This window comes from Thermobia domestica, chromosome 13, assembly GCF_964235325.1.
Source record: "Thermobia domestica chromosome 13, izTheDome1.hap1.1, whole genome shotgun sequence".
NCBI classification, from domain to species: Eukaryota; Metazoa; Arthropoda; class Insecta; order Zygentoma; family Lepismatidae; genus Thermobia; species Thermobia domestica.
In genome coordinates this window covers 69,948,288-69,970,505 of record NC_137466.1, presented here as the reverse complement: position 1 = coordinate 69,970,505, position 22,218 = coordinate 69,948,288, and the positions used below count along the sequence as shown (strand labels likewise).

At 37.4% G+C, this 22,218-nt stretch overlaps 1 protein-coding gene across 3 annotated transcripts in view; it reads left to right on the top strand.

Moving 5' to 3' along the window:
- Nucleotides 1–4,536: 4,536 nt before the first annotated feature.
- The window catches only part of LOC145668218 (putative helicase mov-10-B.1), a 205,182-nt gene continuing 187,500 nt past the window's right edge, over nt 4,537–22,218 (top strand). For 2 of the 3 annotated variants that reach the window (XM_081735871.1, XM_081735869.1), the window contains exon 1: nt 4,537–4,915. The gene's annotated coding sequence lies outside the window, so the exon portion shown is untranslated. Of the gene's footprint in view, nt 4,916–5,113; nt 5,196–22,218 lie in introns of those variants that run through there. The other variant, XM_081735870.1, reaches the window with a different exon arrangement.

The window sequence follows — 22,218 nt, the reverse complement described above, 5'->3', positions numbered from 1 at the left end:
AGACACCGATATTGCTCATTTGAGATACTTGCACCTGACTTACACCTACACTTTGTGGTACAGAACGTCCATTTTGGAAAATGGCAGCTATGGGTCACCCTTGACCAGGGAAAACCTGTGTCCCGGTCTTTTTCGATTTCTTATGACCTATACTTACTGCGCTGAAAAGGACAGACTGGTATCCGGAAGTGAAATATTTTCCCGACTTCGGAGGTTAAGCTATCCCACTAAAAAGTATGTTGTTTCTGAACACAAATACATGTTTGCCGATAGAATAACCATAAATTTTTCTCCTGCAGCGAAGGTCGTTTGCACATGGAGCATTATATATATATATATATATATATATATATATATATATATATATATATATATATATATATATATATAAACAGACTCACCCGCAAATAAATATTAGCAATTCAAAGAAGCGTAGCGCATAAATAGGCCAATACTTTAAATGAGGATAATAAAAGTAAATTTGAATACATTTGGAAATACAATTTCTTCCAACATTTCAGTCAGTGTTCGAATTAAACTTTCGAACGAGAGGGGGATGCTTATGTATTGTCGCTGTAAATGTAGAAGGCGAAAATTTATGTTACTTCTGTGATACGAGCCGGACATAAATTTTTACCGAAGGGGAATTTCCCCGGCATCCCCCGTTAATTCGAACTATGATTTTAGTTAGGGGGGCTGCAAAAAATTTAGGGGGGGCTGAGCCCGCCCTAGCCCCCCCGTAACTACGGGCCTGTATGTATGTATGTGTGTGTGTGCGTCTTGGGGCAATATAGTATGTTAAATATTATATTGCCCCATATACAGTATATGCGAGTTAGTTGGGACTCTGGGGTCCGGCAACAGTGTTTCCAATCGGGCCCTGCAACTTCTAAGTACATTAAATTATCTTTTTCTCTTTACTTTGAAGCAAGAAGGCATTAATTTTTAACTATGTGACTTCCCTCAGAAACAGCCTTTACGTTTAATTATGTGTTTGAAAACATATTGTCCTGCTAAAATATATTAAATATGATAATTTCTTAATTAGTTCTTATGCAGTAGTAATAAAGTTCGGTTGGACACAGGTTCTTGTCTTTATTATTATTATTATCATTTTTAGGCAATAGACAACGTATAACGGTACCTACTCAGCAACCAATACGCATTTCTTGGAAAAGTCGTCAGAACGAACCTTCAATTTACGGTACCCAAAGGAAAGTTTTTATCTGCAGCTGTAACACCTACAGGTAATCCAGGGCTGGATTCATGATGGGCTCCAGGGGGGAGGGGGCAGTGAAAGGTTTCTATGATGATTTGAAGCTGCCGCAAGGCAAACGATACTTCATCCTGTGCTGACGCGGAGATTTCTTTGAATTTAGTAGAGGCATCTTCCTCATCATCGTACTAAAAATTGAAACTAACTTCTACACACAAAAGTAGTATTAAAAAATGGGTCAAGGATTTTTGTACATAAGAAATATACACCACATATTACAAAGGGTGTTATTGCTGGAATTGTAAACGAAATTCACCAAACTAATTTTGTGCAAATAAATAACTCAATCCTTTACGTAAATCTTACATATATTTCCTTATGTGTTAGTAATTATAGGAAACAATTAGTTGAAAACACTTTTTAAATCTCATCACTTTTATAATTTGCACTACGAGACAAGACGAGAATTTTTTCGAATCTCGTGAGCAACACTAATTCACCCAAGTCTTAGGTCTCAAATACTATTTTCGTGCTAAATGATCCGTACGTAAAACATATAAATTGATAAAAGCGATTGTACGTTCACAATGAAGAGCATTTATGCACGTTTAAAGATACTCAAATCACAATATATTCCAATAATACATGTGATTTAAATGTTCTTAGATGTTCTTATATGTAAATGTTCTTAAACCTCTCGTGAGGCAGAAGGATTCTGAGAACTTCTAGATAAAGGAATACATTTTGTACATAAATTTACAGAACGATAGGAGAAGTGAGTCGTCGAGAATCGAGACAATAAAGAAGTTTGCGAGAATTGAGACGAGACGAGACTTCTATAAAATTTACGAGACGAGATGATAAACCTTATTTCTCGTCTCAATAGCAACACTAGCTTGCGCCAAAAGATGTAAAGGAAACTCCATTCAAATTTTATCTGAACATATTCATGGCAATATTATGCGTGATGTTCCATTTTAGGTGATCCAGAGTAAGTTATACGATGATATGTTTAATATTGTCTTTGTTTGGTACATATGCTAACGAAATAATTCAGCAAATAGGTTGGAAAATTGAGGAGCTGATCCTCGCGAGGGAGGTCCTCGTGAGGGCTTCCTCACCCTCAAATAACCTCACTCTCAATGATATGAGGGGAGAGAGATCTAGGGCCATGGACAACTACCTTGGCGAGGGTGAGGTTGGAGAGGGCGAGGGCCAACTACCTTTGCGAGGACGAGGGTACGCAAGGGCGAGAGCCAACTTTCACTGCGAGAGCGAGGAGAACTTTCCAGTACGAGGGCGAAGGCCAACTTTCACGGCGAGGACAAGTTTGCAGCACGAGGGCGAGAGTGTGCGAGAATGATGTACAATTCCTTTCGCGTGGGCGAGGGTGAACGAGGGCGTAGGGTCAACTGCCGCTGCGAGGGCGAGGGTGAGCGAGGTCGGAGTAAAATGAAGATCTATGCTGCGCATAACTGTTATACTAATTACACCATCATAACTGCTATACTAATTACGCAAACTAAAGAGCAACTTCTGCATTGTGTTGACGCAAATCCTTACGGAAGAAGCCCTTGTTAACCATTTATAGTACCTGCTATTCTCACACTAAAATAGAAATAATTCAAGTAGTGCATTCCATACTAGTCTTTGCAAAGATCTGTGTACAAAAATAAGGCTAAAAATAGTAAAAATCACTATAATTGCTGTGATATTTATCGCAACTTTTGCGTTGCGTAAACGAAAACCATTACTGATATTGCCCTTACACGGAACCTTATCATTCTTTCCTGATATGGCAACATTGCGGTGTACGAAACTAAATAACAGATGACTACGTATTTGCGTCAGTTTGCTGTGACGAGCGACGGTAACGTCACATCGCATGAAATTGGAGGGCAGAGTTGCCAGGTCTCCTGATATTCCAGGAGATTTCCTGGTTTTTCAAGTAATCTCCTGGTCTACTGATTTTTCTTTAAAAAATGTTAAAAACTCCTGGTTTTGCGTATCATCTAAAAACACATAGAAAATGTAGTCTTCAGAAACCAAAAGGAGTTCTTATCTACAGATAAAATGTGCTTTGCATTCCCGGCGGGAGCTCATGTGGTTCGGATTCCACGTTAATCAGTAGGTCCACGTCTCATATAGCCTCGCTGCTGAACGGGACGTAAAACTCCAAAACCAAACCAAAATGTGCTTTGCAGCAAAAGTTTCCCTATTCATGCCATCAAGAAATCTCCCAAATTATGGACTGCAAGATTTTTAACTCAGGTGTCTTGAATTATATATTGAAGCAGTACATCAAATTCGAGAGAGATATGAGCTCCTCCGTGGATAAGCACGCGTGGAAGAACCGGGTTCAATTCCCGGTGGGACCTTATGTGGTTCGGATTCCACGTTAATCAGTAGGTCTACGTTTCATATAGCCTCGCTGTTGAACGGGACGTTAAACTCAACTCAACTCAACTCGAGAGAGAGAGAGACGCTTCATGATCCCGTCATGAAACATTTAGAGATGATTAGCCCATCAAATGAGATAAAGAAATCGGCACAATCAATTGCTCCTTTCGTAGCTGACTTTCCTAATGATATAGAATAGAGTAAATTTCAACAAGGAGACACAGAATGGCCGTTATTGCGAAACACAGATTTGTAAACTGAAAATGATGTTTCTGTTCAAGATTTTTGGATGCTTGTCAGGAGTGTCATTTCAGATTTTGCTTAGGGTGATGAGACCCTTTGATATAAGTAAAATTTCGCACATTTCATTAATTCACTACTATTCTATTGATAAAATCAATATAAATATCCAACTCAGGGAGGGCAGTTGCCCCTCCCCGTCCTCACTAAATGACGCCTCTGATGCCTGTTAGTAAAAAAAAAAAAAAAGTAGATAGCTTATCCAGTTAATATTTCCGAATTTATCCACATTTGTTGTCTTTGCTTTGCCTTCCTCAAGTGTCACTGTAGAGAAAAGTATTTTCAATCGTAAATTTGATGAAGGCGAAACAGATAGACTTAATACCCAAACTTTGCAAGGAGTGCTGCACACCAGAACGCTCACTTCTAACAGCTCATGCTAGGTTCCCCTGTGAATCGCTCTCTGACCAGCAGAGTCAATGTTGACATGTACGCAGATAAAGATGATTAGACTTTTGTTGGTAAGTATAATCATTGATGGGTTCACTGTTTGCCTTGTAAAAAAATAATCATCCTAATTAACATCTTTAAATTTTAAGTTGCATCTCCTGGATTTTTCCTGGATTTTGGATAAGAATTTTCCTGAGTTTTGGAAAAAATGGTTGGCAACACTGTTGGAGGGGAGAATATCGCATGGAGCAGTGAAGGGTAAGGTGGGACTGTTCGAATATTGTTTGCTAAGAGAAAGGGAACATTCACTGGTATCATCTCCTGCAATACTAGTGTATCATCTCCTGCAATACATTATAATCAACAACATCACGCTTTAATTAGCTATACTTAGCTCTTGCACTACAGCTAGATATAATTCAAGTGGTATATATCCTCCTGTAAGGACTGCCAATAGTACATCTACCCCATATATACAAGTGTAACTGAACTGCCCAGAAGACTCAGCGTCAGGGCAAAACAACCCCAAGAAGAAGAAGGTGGGACTGGAAATTCCGTTCAAATTAGTCACCTGAATTCAGATACTGGTGCATGGTATTAGGTGTACAGGTAATATTGATATAACAATTGTTAGCGTAGATCGTTTTGTTTATCTCGAATATGAATGGTATTGTGAAATAAGACAAATATACGTCTAGCGGGGAATACCCGATACGTAAAACTTTCGGGAGGCCAATAGGGTGATGGAGTGGGTTATGGTCTATATTGGGAAGGTTTTAATTTTGCGAATGTTTTGATATTACGATAAAGTGGCGATATTTCTGTTTATTGAGTGCTGGTAACTAGTTTTAAAAAAGAGACATTGTGATGTTTTTAATAAACATAAGTTGTAAGTTGTGTTTTCATAACTAAAGTGTGCATGTTTTATATGCGCGCAACAGCATGTATGAAATGTGTGCCAATTCCAAACGTATCATGTGCTTTGAAAGCAATAATTGACACTCTTTGGGAACCGTGATGTATATTGTGGTTTAGCTCAGCTTCTGCACTTAGCTGAAATGAAATGAAATAACATTTTTAGTAACGTGGCAAAAAATAAATGCCACAGAACGACACGACAGAAGAGGTTCACTCGAACAGACGATTCTACGAAACAGAAAATTTGGCATTTATTCCGAAGTTGGGCGTCCGCCTTCGGCACGTTTCTTCGCTGTCATCTCCTTTCCACATTTTCTGCAATTTGTTATTAGGTTCATTAATCCGTGCTTCTCACAAATGTTAAAACTGTTACTTCACTGCCCTTGTACATTCGCCATGTTGAAAACATAAATGCTCGGTACTTTCCCACAAATCAACTGTTTGGTTACCTAGCGCCAAGTGGTTCCTCCGCTCGCCGTATAGTCCCATGTTTATAACCGCTTATATATAAGAAAGAAAAAAATAACATTTTCGAGACCCTTATATATTTATCAAGCACATAAACGATCAAATTATCCATATGTTTCCTGTACATTTCTTTAAAATTTTGCTGGAAACGGACGCCCAACTTTGGAACTTAACCCGAAAATTTATAAGTAAAATACGATTTGAAGTATTTTTCGTCAAGGACTGAGAATGAATGTAAGCAGTTTCTGTAAGTGCACAGCATATTGAAATGAATTTTGAATGGTAGAACCAACCTGACAGCTGTAACCTAACCAGAAAATGTTAGAAACTGTCAGAATTTGGTAAGCAGTAAAACCGTTGTGAAGGAATTCTCATCTCTCGTGCACGTGGATACTTCGTATTGTTGTACGTAGTACGTACAACAATGATTCTATTTGATGTACAAGTGGTAATATAACACATAACGAACGCAGATCAGGCTGTATTCACACTCCATGTTGGGAGTGTGAACACAACATGATCTGGGTTTGTCGTGTGTTCTATCACCACTTGTACATGATATAGAATCATTTCCGTAGGTAGTACAACAGTAAGGCGTGCTATACACTACGAGATCAATCCTAGGAAATATCTTAGGATTTATCTTCGGAAATAGTTCTATTTAATAAAAGTACAAAGTTGAAGAATTACTACAACCAAACTGCACATCCCACTGATATTAATACCAGGCGCTATATTGTTAAATTTGATATCTCAAAAAAAGAAAAAAAAATGTCAAATAGGTGCTGGTATACTTTTGGCGCACCACATTTTAGAAGATTTACAAATAAAATTTAATACTTTCATGAAAAGACATATTTATAAGGATCAAATTTCTGCAAACAACAAAATTAAATGCAAAGTAATTCAGCTGTATTTTATGTTTACAATTGTAGGGTTGCTAGTCCGAAAGGAGTAGCTGAGCAGAAAGGGTCCAGCTAATTTTTCAAAGAAATGTTACAACTTCGGTAGTTTCGATTTACATTAGTTTAGTTTAGGCTGGTTCAGTTTAGTTAGGTTATGTTACGTTAGATTATGTTAGAAAATGGCTCCAGCTAATTTTCAAAAAGTGATAGAATTTCGCTTACTTCTGTTAATATTAAGTTAGTTAATTTCATTATGTTAGATTTGGTTAGGTTGTGTCAGGTCTAAGTACTTGCATCTTCCATTTCTCCTGTAAATTTTGTATGTTTTGACTACTTCTGGACCCTTTCTCTGAAACATTTACCTAAGTAAGTGCATATGAAAGACGACCGGTGATACTATATTCCACCACCGGTTTATTTCTGTATAGTTTACAGAAGCTATAGTTTGTTTACAAATGGAGCACTACTACCACGATACCATGGCAATTGGTATTTAAACTCGTATTATTGCCGAAACTCACTCATTTTCACTACATTCACTGACGCGCGTGTTTCCTTCGCTCGCAACCTCTTTCTCATGCTCGGTCCCCTTCTTTGTCCTGCCCTGACTCGGTTAGATAGCATTCATACTTTGCGGAGGCCACCTAGCATAACTTGGTTTGCGTTTTTTGCACTATAGTTTTTATACTATATATCCATACCCCGTATTTGTTCGCAAATCGTAAAAGAATTGTAGTTTATCAATAATTGCTTTTGATGGTCCCCTTGAGGGATTTTATCTGTGCTATGTGAATAATTTTCATGTCGGTCAACGCAAATCATTTAGGAAACTGATAAATTATAATTTTTCAACAATTATTTCAATGGGTACACCTACACTAAACCTGCACGATCAGAAGGTACCTCATCGGTAGTGTTTTGACTTTCTCTCACCTGATGTCACTTAAATCGAAATCTTCTTTCCGAAATAGAGCGTGCTCTAAACAAGAGAAATCTCATAGGATCGTTCAGAACACAGGAAATGACATGCGATATGATGCCATACACGTTGAGATTTTCACTCTAGGACAAATTGTAAGAGATTTCCTAGGATCTATCCTATAGTGTATAGCGCGCCTAAGAACTATCCAAGTGCACGGGGCATGCGATGTATGTTTTCAATTCCCCCCGTCATATATGAAGTACAAGGGCACATTACTATTCTTCCCATATGATATAAAAGATATTCCCAACAGAAGTTTCTGAAATCGCGTTCCAAGTTTTTTTTTTTTTTATTTTTTTTTATTTTATTATTTTAAGGAGGCCAGATGTCCAGTGAAATGGTATCTTTTGTACCCGGTAATTCTTCGCATACGGGAAGTATAGGTCGGTAATTTTAACCAAGAAGAAATATAAACCACTCTAAAAGTTAATGCCTAGACCTTCTCAGGAGCATACAAGTGCTTAGCGTTACGAGCTTCTAAAATTCAGAATGTGATATGCTGTTTGCATTTTATGCACCTAAAATAATAATTCGTAACATGTGAAGAATGGTGTACTTTTTCCTTTATAAAAAATATCACTAACAAAGCAATTTGAGAATCCCCCCTTACAACTCTGCAGTGATGGCCATCGGCACATAAGGCAAGTGATGATTTCTAATATAATATTGAACATTCTATGCATACAAAATTATCACTAATTTACATTACAAGACACTCAAAGCACCACTATACACACACACATAAAAATCGAAGTTTTACAACTTCAGTTACACGTGCCTGTTCAATGATGAGCTAACCGGCCATTGTGTCCCTCCTGATTAATTTACTGTCGCCACCTACATCAATGTGCGCAGATCCGTCTACAAGTTCCATTCGCCGACACTATTCAGTAGCAATGTCAGCTCCCCGAGATCTAAACGGACTACCCAAAAAACTACCACAAAACAACTAATTTAACAAGTACAAAGCAATATTTTTTCTCTTCTTATATTCTTATCTAATTCTAACCATTACAATTCGCTTGCAAATTACCGCACATTCAAATTAAACTTTGATTTCTCTCCACAAAAACTGCTATGTAATGGCGCTTGACCAGGGTTTGAAAAAACCCAACCCACCTGGGCCCATGTGGGTTTTTTCGAAGTTTTTCAATGTCTTTGACGTAAAAATGTTAAAATATGACTTACATTTCAAGATTGACATCGTCACAACTTGCAACAATTTTCTATTCACTGCTGTTTTGAAAAAATGACCGCCATTTTGAAATTTTATATTGGATAGCCGAAAAAAATCTATACAGGAAATTTAGAATATCTTGTGATTCTACCCTCAAAATTTCAACTTAAAAAGTCCAAAAATTGCATCCTTTAGCATCTATGACCACTATTTTGAAAAATGGCCGCCATTTTGAAATTTTATGCCGCTAAAATATATAGCTAATTTAGTCTCTCGTGCTTCTACTCTGAATATTTCAACTTAGACCGGAAACTGCCCTTTGTAGCGTGGATATCCGCTATTTTGGAAAAAAAGAAAAAGAAGGGCGCCATTTTGTAATTTTAACGTTGGTATGCCTCCAGAATCTATACAGAAAATTTAGTGTCTCTCCAGCATGCATCCTGAAAAATTTGACCGAAAGGTGAACACTGTGTGGTACAAGCAGACAAACGAACAAATGTAGGCCGAGCCTCAGTAACGTTCGCCAAATATAAATACTAAATAGCTGTATTAATTTAAAACAAAGATAATTCATCAAAATGTCTTATATGAAGTAATTATTTTTCAACGTAAAATAAATGGTTTTAGTTGAAGTATTCACTTCCGATGCTTTATGCGTTCAATCGCACGAATTTCCTGAATACTTCTTGCACGACGGCTTTTCCCTGAAAATGCAACTTGCTTTACTGTACATCAAAACTTCCATTAATACTGAAGTTTGAAATCAGCACTTAAAATAGTAAGCGTTACGCAGTCTTGGGAGCTCCGAGCATTAAGCTTCTTAATTTTGACAAGAATTACGCTATTGCTGGTGTTGATTCTACAGAATGCTTATCCTGAAGGGTAGCAACAAATGACTGAACCAAATTGTTGTTGTTGGAAAACCAGTATTACAGAAGAATACTTGTGTTATCATCAATAGTAAGAGATCATACTAATAGTTTCACTAATGTATTTACATATTTACTGTTAGTACCGGCACCTATGACCTTAAAACCGTCAACGTATGAGGGATAACATACATCGGCGACGCAGAGTCAAAAAGCACACTATTCACAGAAAGTATTTTCTAAAATATAAAATTACTTATTTTACTTCAAATAGGCTATAAGCATAATCCACACATTAATTTGTTTTATAATTGTCTCAAGCTAAGGTGAGTTTTTTAATTCACTCATTCAGTGCATTCAGAACTTTATAAAGGTCTTATGTTAATTGTTGTTGTCTACCATAACGTCAAAGCATATAATTCTCACAAAGAAAGTTCAAAATCTGATAAAAATAACTTTCAATGTGATCACCTTAGTTGTACCAATAATATACTAACAAGAAATTCAAAAATCCAGGTGGGTCCAACCCGAAAAAACCCACTGGGATTCTTCGGGCTGGGCTCGCTTGGGCAAATCCTGCGCTTGACCTGGTACTACTCGCGTAGCATCAAGCATTTGAAACGCGCTACTCGTCAAAACAACCAACCGCTGAAAACAGTAGGAGAGGGGAATACAAGTACGCTTTGTTTGCTTCTCGAATTGCTCGTTAACTAATTCAAAGTCTCTTTGTTACCTACTTTTTAACATCCTAGATAGTCAATCAATAATTCCTAAAAGTATGGCGTTCCTCCTCCTGCGCAAAACGGGAAGTTTGTCTCGCATTCTATCATTGAAAACCGCCAGGTCTGGCAACCTTATTCTGCCCCCTTCCTTTGCTGCGCTCTGCCCTGACTCGGCTGAATAGTGTTCGTGTTTTTTAGTGGACACCTTGCGCGCATTGTTTCGTATTTTATGCACTGTAGTTTTTATGGCATAGTTCCATACTCTATACTGAGCTCTCCTGAAGTCAACCTGCAAACGGTAATGCAGCCCCTTATTTAATGCATGCTTTGCTAAAAGAAATACAAAGCTCGGAGTTTGAAAATCACATCCATTCTTGCGTCCTGTGGGTTGTTTAGCTTCCAGAGGGAAGAAAAAGAATTTTTAAAAAAGTTAAGAGGGAGCATATGTTATGGCAATGATTTCTTGAATATCACTTTCAATGGGAAAGAACGGGCGAGTGAAATTGCCCCGCCCCTCGTTAAAGGATTGCGAATGCTGTCACGAATTAGTACTTAATTTATGCCGTAAAATTTAGAATATGTGCTCCATTGACAGCAAAGGAATTCAACAACAATGGTGGGGTTGTTAGTGGAGCACAAATTCTAAATTTTACGGCACAAGTTAAACACCCGAAAAGTACGTCTGGACAGTACAAGTTTTTGGACCAGTTCTTTATTTAGCGCAAGTGTATTTTTTCTTGCTACTGTACATGCTAAATTTGTATTTCTTTTAGGGCAGTGTTTCTGACTCAGTTGATGACGCAACAAAGCAAAAAAATATCTTTTCAATCATAAATGGGAGGGTGTGTCGTAATAGGCGCAATATTTAGACCTGTTAAGCAGAACAATTCGGAATAAGGGACGTCAGGCGACTCTTACGTTACCTTTTCACATTATTTATACATCCCTTGTTGGACTTCATTTGTGTTAACTGTTTATAGAATGAATTGAAAAATTGTGAGTAGAAACCTGGGAAACAGATAATTGATTCTGATCAAATAAGTAGGAATAGGAACCTTGACCTTACGCATAGTTATACAGGTGTCCCGGATTTTCGTTTACAAAATCTGGCAACCCTAGGGCCGAGCGAGGGGATGTGGGTAGGGAGCAGGTCCGTCAGCTTCGGGAGTTACACGAAAAAACGAGGCTAGTGAAAGAGCACACACATACACATGCAATACTTTCGCTACCGGTGTCGTTCAAAATTCATTTCAATATGCTGTACACTGACTAGGGATGGCCAGAATTTTCCTGAATCGGAATTTTCTAATTTCCAGATTTTGCCGAATTCCGGAATTTTTCTGACATCGGAGCTTTTCCGAGTTCTGGAAAGTAAAATGTTCCGAAATTGGTCATCCCTAGCACTGACAGTAATTACTTAATATTCCCACTCTCATTCCTTCACAGGGGCGGCGGTGGCTCAGTGGTAGAGCGTTCACCTCTGGTGCTTGGGGTCCCGGGTTCGATCACAGCACCCGCCAAGTGAACTTTGTGGTGGACAAACACCGTGTACGTGGGTTTTCTCGGGGTTCTCCCGTTTCCTCCCACTTTATTCATTCCACCATTTCATTCATTTCTCATCAGCACCATCTCCTTTAGCCTAACCGGCATAACTGTGGGACGTAATACTTAAAGATTTCATTTTTTTCTCATTCCTTCACGAGAAATGTTTCACATTGTATTACCTATAAATTTTCTCTTTGGTAGAACCGTCTTTTCGAGTAAGCCCGAAAGCTCTAACCTAAAAATAAGTAGAATCAAATAGTCAAAATTTGGTAGAACCGTCTGCTCGAGTAATGACCACACAACTTTAACAGTGCCAAGTAAGGATGACGTTATTTTGCCTGCCGAAAGTGAAAGAACTTTTATTTTTTGACTATTAGTTTTCTACCGGTGTCTTACTAAACTGAACCAGCAAAGCCCATGCATAGACATTTAGTGTTTCCGTTAAATATGCTGATAATGTTTATTGTTGAACTTTACAAGGGGGGTTTCCATAGCAGTGTATCGTGCTGCTTTATCTCATGAAAGTATGCTTAATATTCGTAGCATATTAACTTCTTTTTATAGGGAATGCATACTTACTGCCTCAGTCATAATGGAGGAATTGCCTTAATGGGTGCAGATTCACTTTAAGAGGGTGGAGTATCTTAGTCCATAAAACACGAACCAACTACCACCAGGGTGGATTGATTTAAATCAGTCTGATTTAAATCAAGATTTAAATCACTTGATTTTTTTAATAAAAATCGTTGATTTAAATCGAATTCCGAAATAAATTAATTTAAAGTGAAAATAAGTAAAATCCCGTTTCTGTTTTGTTATTTCGATTATGGAAATTAATAATCATAATACAATGAGACTCAAATGTACAGTATAGTATGAAAACAAATGTCATGCAGAGGATGATTAGGGAAAATCCCGTTTTGAACAGGTAACGGAGCAATCCTGTTTTCTTCTTTTCGTAACATTGGGTTTGGGTTTTAAGATCGTTAACTATTCCAACGGGGAAATTACTATCGATATTTAAGACGAAAATTCTTTTTTGTGCGTGTCTGTTTGTTTGTTCCTAGATAATAGGGTGTATTTAGAGGGGTCCTATCCTCTCTCCATTTTTGTTTTTTGTTTTTTGTTTTATAACTTTAGGCGAAATTTATGTATTTCATGCTGCAAGCTAGTTCTGAGTTTTTAAAAATAGGCCCCTGGCAAATATAAGTAACTTTTGTGAAAAAAAGTGTCATTTTGATAAACGTTGCTGTACTTTTTCCTTAATGCTTAACCTTTTAAATTATATAATTAAATTATTCTATTTAAATTATATTATATTTTTAGGTGATAGGGTAGAATCTTCATTATTCGATTTAAAAAGTACCAATAAGGTTTTTTACTTCGTTTTCTTCAAGACTGGAGGCATTCTAGAACATGTTGCATATGCTTTCACGCCTTTCTGCGTTGAGGCATATTGTGTGATGACGTCAAATTTAAAAAAATGATTTTTTTTGTTATGCGTATTATTATTATTATTTGGCATTTTGCGGGTTATATTTTGCATTCAGAAGACTTAAATTTTGCACACTCGTTCAGTGCACCCCTTAATAATTTTCAGATGTTTTCAGATCTCTGTGGAAACAGCGGAGTCCAGCGAGACAAAAATGTTAAAAAAAAAAATAAATAAATAAATAAAAATAAAAAAACAATATTTTTAACAAAAACAGCTTTTTTCGTGATTTTCCCGTCTCAGGTGGAAACATATGAATGGTACCGTTTCAAAGGCTGTTCTATTCTGAAGAAAATGATGTACGTAGTATGCTCCTAGGATAAATAGGGATGTCGCAGGAAACTGTTATCTGAGATCCTGTTTTATACGGGAATCTGGGGTATTTGAGGAATATTATTTTTCGCGGGCTTACTTTTGCACCTACAAGATTGAAATTTTGCACATGTACTCAGTGCACCACTCAGTAGTTTTCAGATTTTTTTCAGATCTCTGCCTTAAAACAGGGGTAGGGGTCCACAGAGGTGTTAGTTTTTTTTTTTTTTTTTTAAATATTTTTAACAGAAAATTCATTTTTTCGTGATTTACCCGCCCCAGATACATGATGGAGACATTTGAAGGGACACGTTTGAAAATTTGTTTTATTCTGAAGAGAATAATGTACAAATCATGATCCTAGGATAAATAGGGATGTCTGAGGAAATTTTAATATTACATCCGGGTCATCGTGGGAATGTTCTTAGCTCATTGTTAAATAATTTCCTCACCCTTACTACTCAAGGTAGAAGCTTGAAATTTTGTACATACATTCAGTACACCCCTTAGTATTTCCCAGTTGATTTTGAGATCTGTGCGTTAACACAGGGGAATAAAGAGGGGATTAAATTTTTTTTTTAAAAAGTAAAAAAAAAAAAAAAAGGCCGATTATTCTCAATTTCCCGCTTAAAGGACATGATAGGGAAATGTTAATATTACCGTTTCAAAAACTGTTCTATTCTAAAAAGAGTGATGTATGTACCATGATCCTAGGATAAATAGGGATGATTTACTGAAAGTCTTGACTGAAAGTCTATATTTTACGTTTAAAAAGAGCCATAATTTAAAAGGGTTAAGAAACATTGTTTGGGATTGATATAGGTTAACGATTGGGGATAATTCAAAATTCAACCCCAATACTTTCACTTAAATGGTATAATTAGCATTTAATACTAATTCCTAATGCTTTTTCTTCAGTTCGCGACTTGCATTATACGAGGAGAAAGATTTGATTTAAATCAAAAATATCAACAAAAATGATTTTTTTGAAAAAAATCATGATTTTTTTTCCACCCTGACTACCACTAAAAATCACATATGCTGTCTAACCCAGTCAGGGCAAGTATGCAGCAGGGGATCCAGATCTGGGGTGCGTCCACATAGAGCAGGTGCGTCAGTAATGTTGTATATGCGTTTATACTAGATACGTATTACAACACAACTGACTTACCTTCAATTGGAATTTTTGGCAGGTTTTTACTTTGATCATGTCATTCAATGAGTCGTTTAATCAATCGATTCATAAGGAACTAGTTCCTCGAAACAATTTATTGAATATCACTAGGAACCAGTTCCTCGCCTAACCTAACCTATGAACAGTAAGCCATCACGTAACTCGAAACCAGTAACGAATCTAGAACAGATATGTTCTCAAAACCGGAACCTGAAGATTCAAATCAGTGAATCTAATAAAATAAATGAAATGATTAAAATGATACCCTGCCGAATTTTTACCAAGTAATTTCGAAGGGCTGAAACCGAAAGTACTAGTAAGTTTTAACCACGTCCGGATTTGGTAGAATTGTGGATGATATATTCTCGAAGAAAGGAAAGAAAGAAAAAAAAAAAACTTGTCATATCGGTATAGTTTTTCTTTTAACATTGAAACCAGAACTGGTTGATTTCTGTTGTTTCCGGATTGAATAAAGGGTTAACGGAAACGATGGAACCTATTATTGGGACGCTGAATCGATTGTAGAAAACAGCTTCTCGCTATCTTCTATAATTTTTGCTCGATGGAAATTAGTGTAGAAATCGGGAGTATTACTAAATTCCGACTGCTTCCGGTTTTTATAGAGTTGTGGGTGCTGATGGTATATTATCTTTAGGTGCTAAATCGATTGCAAAAAGTCAGTTGTTGCTATCTATTTCCTTTCCTGTTCTGTGGTAATAAACATTGAATTCCAGTTTGAATAGAGGTTTAATGATGGGATGGATACCTGTTCTTTGAACACTTATGCAAAAACTGCTTCTCTGTATCTCTTACAGTTTTTGCTGATGCCAGTTGACAGACGAACTTAGTCGTTTTCTAAGACTTTCGACACATGTGTAGCATAGTTTCAAAGTTTAGAAAAATACAACTTACCGTACAAGAAAACATTGTTATGAGTAGTTCAGAATAGATTTTAAACAACTGTTACAGAATTTCTCTTCACATTGTAAAACTCGTAGCTATAACCAATAGTGCTGAATCAAAATTTTACAGCGATATTTTATTTTAATCCGATGAAGAGCAAATTGAGTGCATTAAGATCAAATGTAACCTCAAAAACATACACTATAAGAGGGGTAAATTTCATACGGCAAACGAGCTCAATTATTTCAATTTCATTTAATGCGTTATTTATTTATTTATTTATTTATTTTTTAAAGTAAGTATTTCTTTTACTAATGTTTGCAATCCAGAAATTAACACCGTTATTTTCGCTTTGCATTTTGATTTTTATCCTGTGCTGTCTTGCAACTAAATGTCGATCACTATGGCAACGAGAAGGATGTGACGTCACATTGTTTGAGTCCATTAGTGAAAGTACAAGGCTGTATTGCCTTGTACAGGATAAAAGTTTCGTGGGTAGTTATCCATAAATCAGTTGTTGTAGGTGATATGAATACTTGAGTAGCTGTACAATGATGATTATATGTAAGTGATGCTGAAATATAGATCGAAGAAAAATGGAATAATTTCAACTGTTTGATTAACCAAGTGGAAATGAAAGCCGCTGTTATGATGTAGAACGTAATCTACGTATTATGTTTCTCGTAAGCGTTCTTACTAAGAATGACAAGTCGCTGATAGGTTTTGAAGCCGTTAGGTGACGGTTGAATCTTCTGGATTATCTACAGTATTTTGCCCCTCATTTCATGCACATACGAGGCATATAATTTCACTAACATGAAAAGTTTTCGATGTTTGCAGTTTAATGTTCGTTACATTACCCTCTGAGCATAAATGACGATCCTGTCGTGATAGTATTTGGATCATCCAGTTTGGATTTTTGATTATCAAGGTATTAATTTTCCCAACGCGGAAATTATATCAGAATGATTCGGAAATTCTGAAATATGGATGGGTTACATATATTAAACTTGACAAATGTTTGGGAACGTTTGGTGACAATGTGGAACCTATCTGAAATGGGCTATTAGACATCCGTTCTCGAGTTTGACGTCCACATCAAGGAAGGTGACTAAGCTACGTAATTGAACAAGAAGTAGATGAACTTAAGTAGCACTTTTTCAGGAGCTATATATGAATTATATCTCAATGAGAAAATTGGAGCTCACCTAATTTTGAATTAGGCCTAAATAGCATTTTGCGTCAATAGTTTGTTCTTACTGTTGAGATAAGGAAAAGGTCTCTGTTGAAACTATCAGATGATTAGTAATATTGACGTATACTGAGCCAGGGCTTTGTAAATGGTGTTATTGTTCCAGTGCTCGTTATAGGTTCATAGTAGAAATGTCTTGAGTCGAAGCTACAGAGAAGCAATAGTGACTGCAGTATTTGTAGTAAGCATCCTGTAAATAAGTTAGTATATGTGGGGCTATGCGAGTGTTCATGAGAGTAGCTACCTTTAATTTGGAGATAGTGATTGTTGTTAAATGTGTAATTGTTTATGGTTACAACATACACGATTAGATTGATTAGGGATTGTATGATAGTTATTGTGGAGAATTCGCAACATGTTAAAACACAAAAAGCTTTCTGCTCACTAGTCGCTGTTTTTGCTATAGTACTTTCTAACGCGAGAGAGTGAAGGTGCATGCGCATGCGTGCGTACAAAACTGTTTGAGTTGCTCTTTCATTTGATATATTATTTATAATTGTAAGTTAATTGTAATAAATACTACAACGCCTTAAAATCTTCGTTTTGAAACACCCTGTATTACAGACCCAATTCGATCTAGTCCTACATGATTTGGCCTTAAATTTAGTTATTGTAAGAAGTATCTACTTAGCTCTCTCTCTCAAATATAACAACAAATTAAAGGCAATATAAATAAAGTTCAACAAAACAGCAGTGTTTGTTTTGTGATGTAGTTTGAGCGCTGAATTTTCCTATTTTCTGGGTGGATGAAAATCCTTGGAAATGTAAGCTTCATAATGAATTTCTTATGATTTATTTGTAATCCATCCAGGCACATAAAAATCAAAACTACTGATAGGTAAAAATTGAGAATGTTAATGTCAAAGGAAGAAGAAGAAAAAGGAGCCAAGCTAGTACGTCCAATCACCATGTTGACCTGGTGCCCTAGGTTTTTCGAGTCTTGCTTCTGATAGTTGAAGTTGTATTGTGTAGATGATAAATCGAGGGAATGAGAGGTTTTATGTGGCACTGACTCATGTACAGATGCGATTTGTTTGAATAATTTATTTAAAGATTGACAAATTTGAAAATGTCTGGAATTTAGGCTCACTTTTGGTGAGAAAGATATCTTATTTCTATCAGGCCATATGAATTTATGGACAATATCATATCCCGGGGTTTCATGGATTCTCAGATCTCTCTTCGCATTAATTAACTTTATACCATCTTTCTCTTTCAACGTTAGCAGGACATCTAATTTGAAGATTTCATTTATAATAAGGTTTGAAAATTTACACACGTATTACGCTGAAAGTTAGGGATGAAAGAATATTACCTTCGAAAAACATCGGATACGCGTATTTCCGAGAATTGAAGGAAGATTTCTGCACCCCGGTCATCTGTTGTGGATCTTGAATTGTAGCCTTCGGGAAGAAAAGCATATCTACCATTTGTTACTATATACATATACAGATGGTGATCAGAAAAATGGAAACACCTGAACGAAATTGCAACTTACCAGATTAATATGGTGTCGGGCCACCTTTCGCCTTCAGAACAGCCTTGATGCGACGTGGGATGGAGGCATAGAGGTCGTGAATGGTAGCAAGTGGAATTTTACACCATTCCTCGTGCAGGGCATCAGTCAGTTCTGTGAGAGAGGATGGAGGCGGAAATCGTCGCCGGAGTCGTGTTTCCAAGACGGACCACAGATGTTCAATTATGTTGAGATCTGGGGATTGGGCGGGCCAGGAGAGGAGTTGAACTTCATCCCGATGTTCCTCAAACCACGCTGCAACAACGCCAGCTGTGTGAATGGGTGCATTATCATCCTGGAAGATGGCGTCATTGTCCGGGAACAACATCCGGACCATAGGATGCAGGTGGTTTCCTAAAATTACGACATAATCGTTGGCAGTGATTCCTCCGCTAAGTGTGACCACAGGACCCAATGAAAACCATGATATGGCGGCCCACAGCATCACCGTGCCGCCGCCATGTTTAACAGTTGGGCGGAGACACTGAAGATCATAAGCTTCTTTGATTGTTCTCCACACATAAACACGGCCCGTGGTTGGGAATAGGGTGAAGGATGACTCATCCGACCATATCACACGTTTCCAGTCCTCAACGGTCCAAGTTGCATGGTCGCGGCACCATTTGCGGCGTGCGAAAGCGTTCTGGTCCCTGATGAGCGGTTTGGCCCGTGCAACACGACCCCGTAAGTTCATGTCATGTAATTCGCAGCGGACTGTGATTGTCGAAACAGGATGGAGGAAGTGCTGATTGAGTTCCTCCGTCACTTGCACCGCAGTGGCACGACGGTTCTGCGTGACAATGCGCTTTAATACCCGGCGTGACCTGTCATTAAAGATTTTCTTCCGCCCACTGTTCCGCTTCCCCGATGTGGTTTCCCGTGTGTTGTGTAGGCCATCATCACCTTCGACACTGTCCCACGCGATACACCTAACACAGTAGCCATTGCCGCCACACTCACTCCACATAACTGCGCACCAACAATTTGCCCTCTTTGAAAATCTGAGAGGTCTCCCATTTTACACTACCTCCGTCTGCTGCAGCCACTGGACACTGCTGTTCCACTGCGCCTGACGTAGTATGGAGACCGACCTAACACACCACCACCAGCGGTCCGGCGCTGCGCGCGGCACGACACCACTGGCAACCCATACATCTGACGTGTTGCCAACTACAGGCGTTTCCATTTTTCTGATCACCATCTGTATATCTTATATATATATATATATATATATATATATATATATATATATATATATATAAGATAAAAGTCGTAAACTCCTTAACCTTATTCTAATTGGCAGTCTGATATGTCTCTCGCCAACGGTACCGTCAGGATAGCGTTGCTGTTAAATAGTTAACAATATTTCTGAGAAGTACCAATAATTTAACGGGTTTTTAAGAAATACGAAGCAGTATTTCTTTGCACTGTCCGCCTAATTGTGCAATATATGGAAGTAAATCTACATATATGAGGCGGAGGAAGAAAAGGAATAGTTGCTGCACTCTGCTGAGGCGCTCGTGTTGTTTCCAGGAGCTTCCGAACTGTTATTTATTCGACAAAAGTTGACAACACGCAAACATATTGCGCAACAACAGTTTGTGTTCGTGTGTGATTAAACTTTGTTCATTGGTTCCTGACCGCTTTCTCTCCACATACGAAAACTACCACATGTCAGAAACATATGAGTCGGCTTTAGAAATTCCCGCCAACGAAACCCAACGTTCAACAACAATTCTTCTGCAGAAGTTACTGTCAAAACTTGAATCAATAGCAATGTGAAAACTCTTAACTCTGTTGTTTGGTTCTTAGTATATATATATATAAAATAAGAAACGAATTGGTCAGTGTTAAAGGAGATACGTTCCATTTATTTAAGTGAAACATATCTCTTTTAACAGTTACCAATTCAATTGTAAAATCGTGAGTTTTTCTTAAAGAAATCGCAGGTTTTATATAACGCAAACAACTAGCTTGACGAGGTCTCTTTTCAATTTTGAACCTTTCCACTAAAAATGCAAAATGTGTTTATAAAATGATTCGATCTTAATGTGAGTGTTGGTGAACAAGGCCACAGTTAAGTGGCCGGAACCGTCCAGTGAAAAAACTCAAACGGATGCAGTCAACGGAAATAATTTTTTCACGTACAGTATCTTCCATGATTTGACTTTTTTTTATTCACTCAATACGAACAGTACTATTTTTTTTCTACGGAGCTGAAATGTATTCCGCCTCTTTTTATTGTGTTGCAAACCATTGATTGAGAGTTTGAGTTCATTATTAGGTGTTAATCTTCGTGTAATTCGATTAATAATGTTTATTGAAGATCTGGATATATGTCACATAGCTTTCTTTAATATTAGAAAACATGATCATGTAAGTAGGGAATCGAGTAATACTCGTCAATACTAGTTGCAAACATCCAAATTCACTCCGAAGCAATGTTTTCAATTTAACACTCCACGATTATTCTCCGAGGCTAAGGAAGACGTTGATAATGAATAGGTAGAATGCTTACTGTCAAGTATTCTGCATAAATAACAGATCTCGATACAACTTGAACGTATCAGCATGCAATGACGCATTTCCTAGCATCGTAGATACCATTATCTAGTTAATCGCACTACTCAGTGATCATTATGTATTTTGGCTTTTGCAGCTTGAGACGTACCGACACATTTATGTATTTATTATGATCATGCAAGTGAGACTCAGTACTGTAATGCAGATGTATACTTTCGTCTCTACACACACTAACTCTTGATCAAAAGTACATTTTTGAATTCCATGTTTTGAAATAGATAGCTAGAGCAATTGTCTCGGTTGAGTCTGTAAATGGAGTCAATTTATTAACATCTTCACGGGTAGCAATGACTATCCATGGACTTATCTTGTTATAGTGCTGCCAAAATGTCTTGAGCCGTGGCAAAAGTGCGAACTAAAGCTCATACCCATGCGTTGAGCCAACAAGGGTTCAGCTGTTGCTAAGTGAGAGAGCTTTAGCGAAAGGGAGTGGACTTCCTTCAGCCGATAGCAGCGCCTGGAACGAAAGACTAGATGTCAAATCAGTGTGGTATATCTTTAACATTGTCACAGGTAACGATTACTATCCATATCCCATTTAGTACTTTATAAAGAAAGGTGTGTAATTATAGAATGTTAGAAGTTACACATTGCGGTTAGATGGCAGCAAATATTCCCCAGTGATTGACATTTGCGGGATGAAATTGAAACCTTTAAAAACAGAGATAAATGTACCTTTCGCGTGATCCTCTTTAGTTTTAGCACAGTTGGTTTGATATTTGTGTTATCGGAAACCCCTGCTTTTGTTTCTTCTTACTGGTTAGGCGAAATACAAAATGCAGCCGAAAATCAAAGTATGAAAGTAGACACATACCCAGTACGTTAACTTAGTTTAGTATATGTAAACGTAATTGTACATTGGAATTTTTCAAGTGTAGGTCTTTTGGTTAAGAACATTACCTAGTATAAAGCTTCGCTGTACTATGGATTTTATAACATTCCATTATACTTAAGGCATCAGAAATCTCGTATCGTACCATACATTATTAACATTATTGGTTGATTTTTTAAAAGAGTTGTTAGGATGTATCAGCCAAAACTCCCTTTATATATTTATATACCCCCCCCCCCTTCCGTGTCTGACCGTCGTGCTA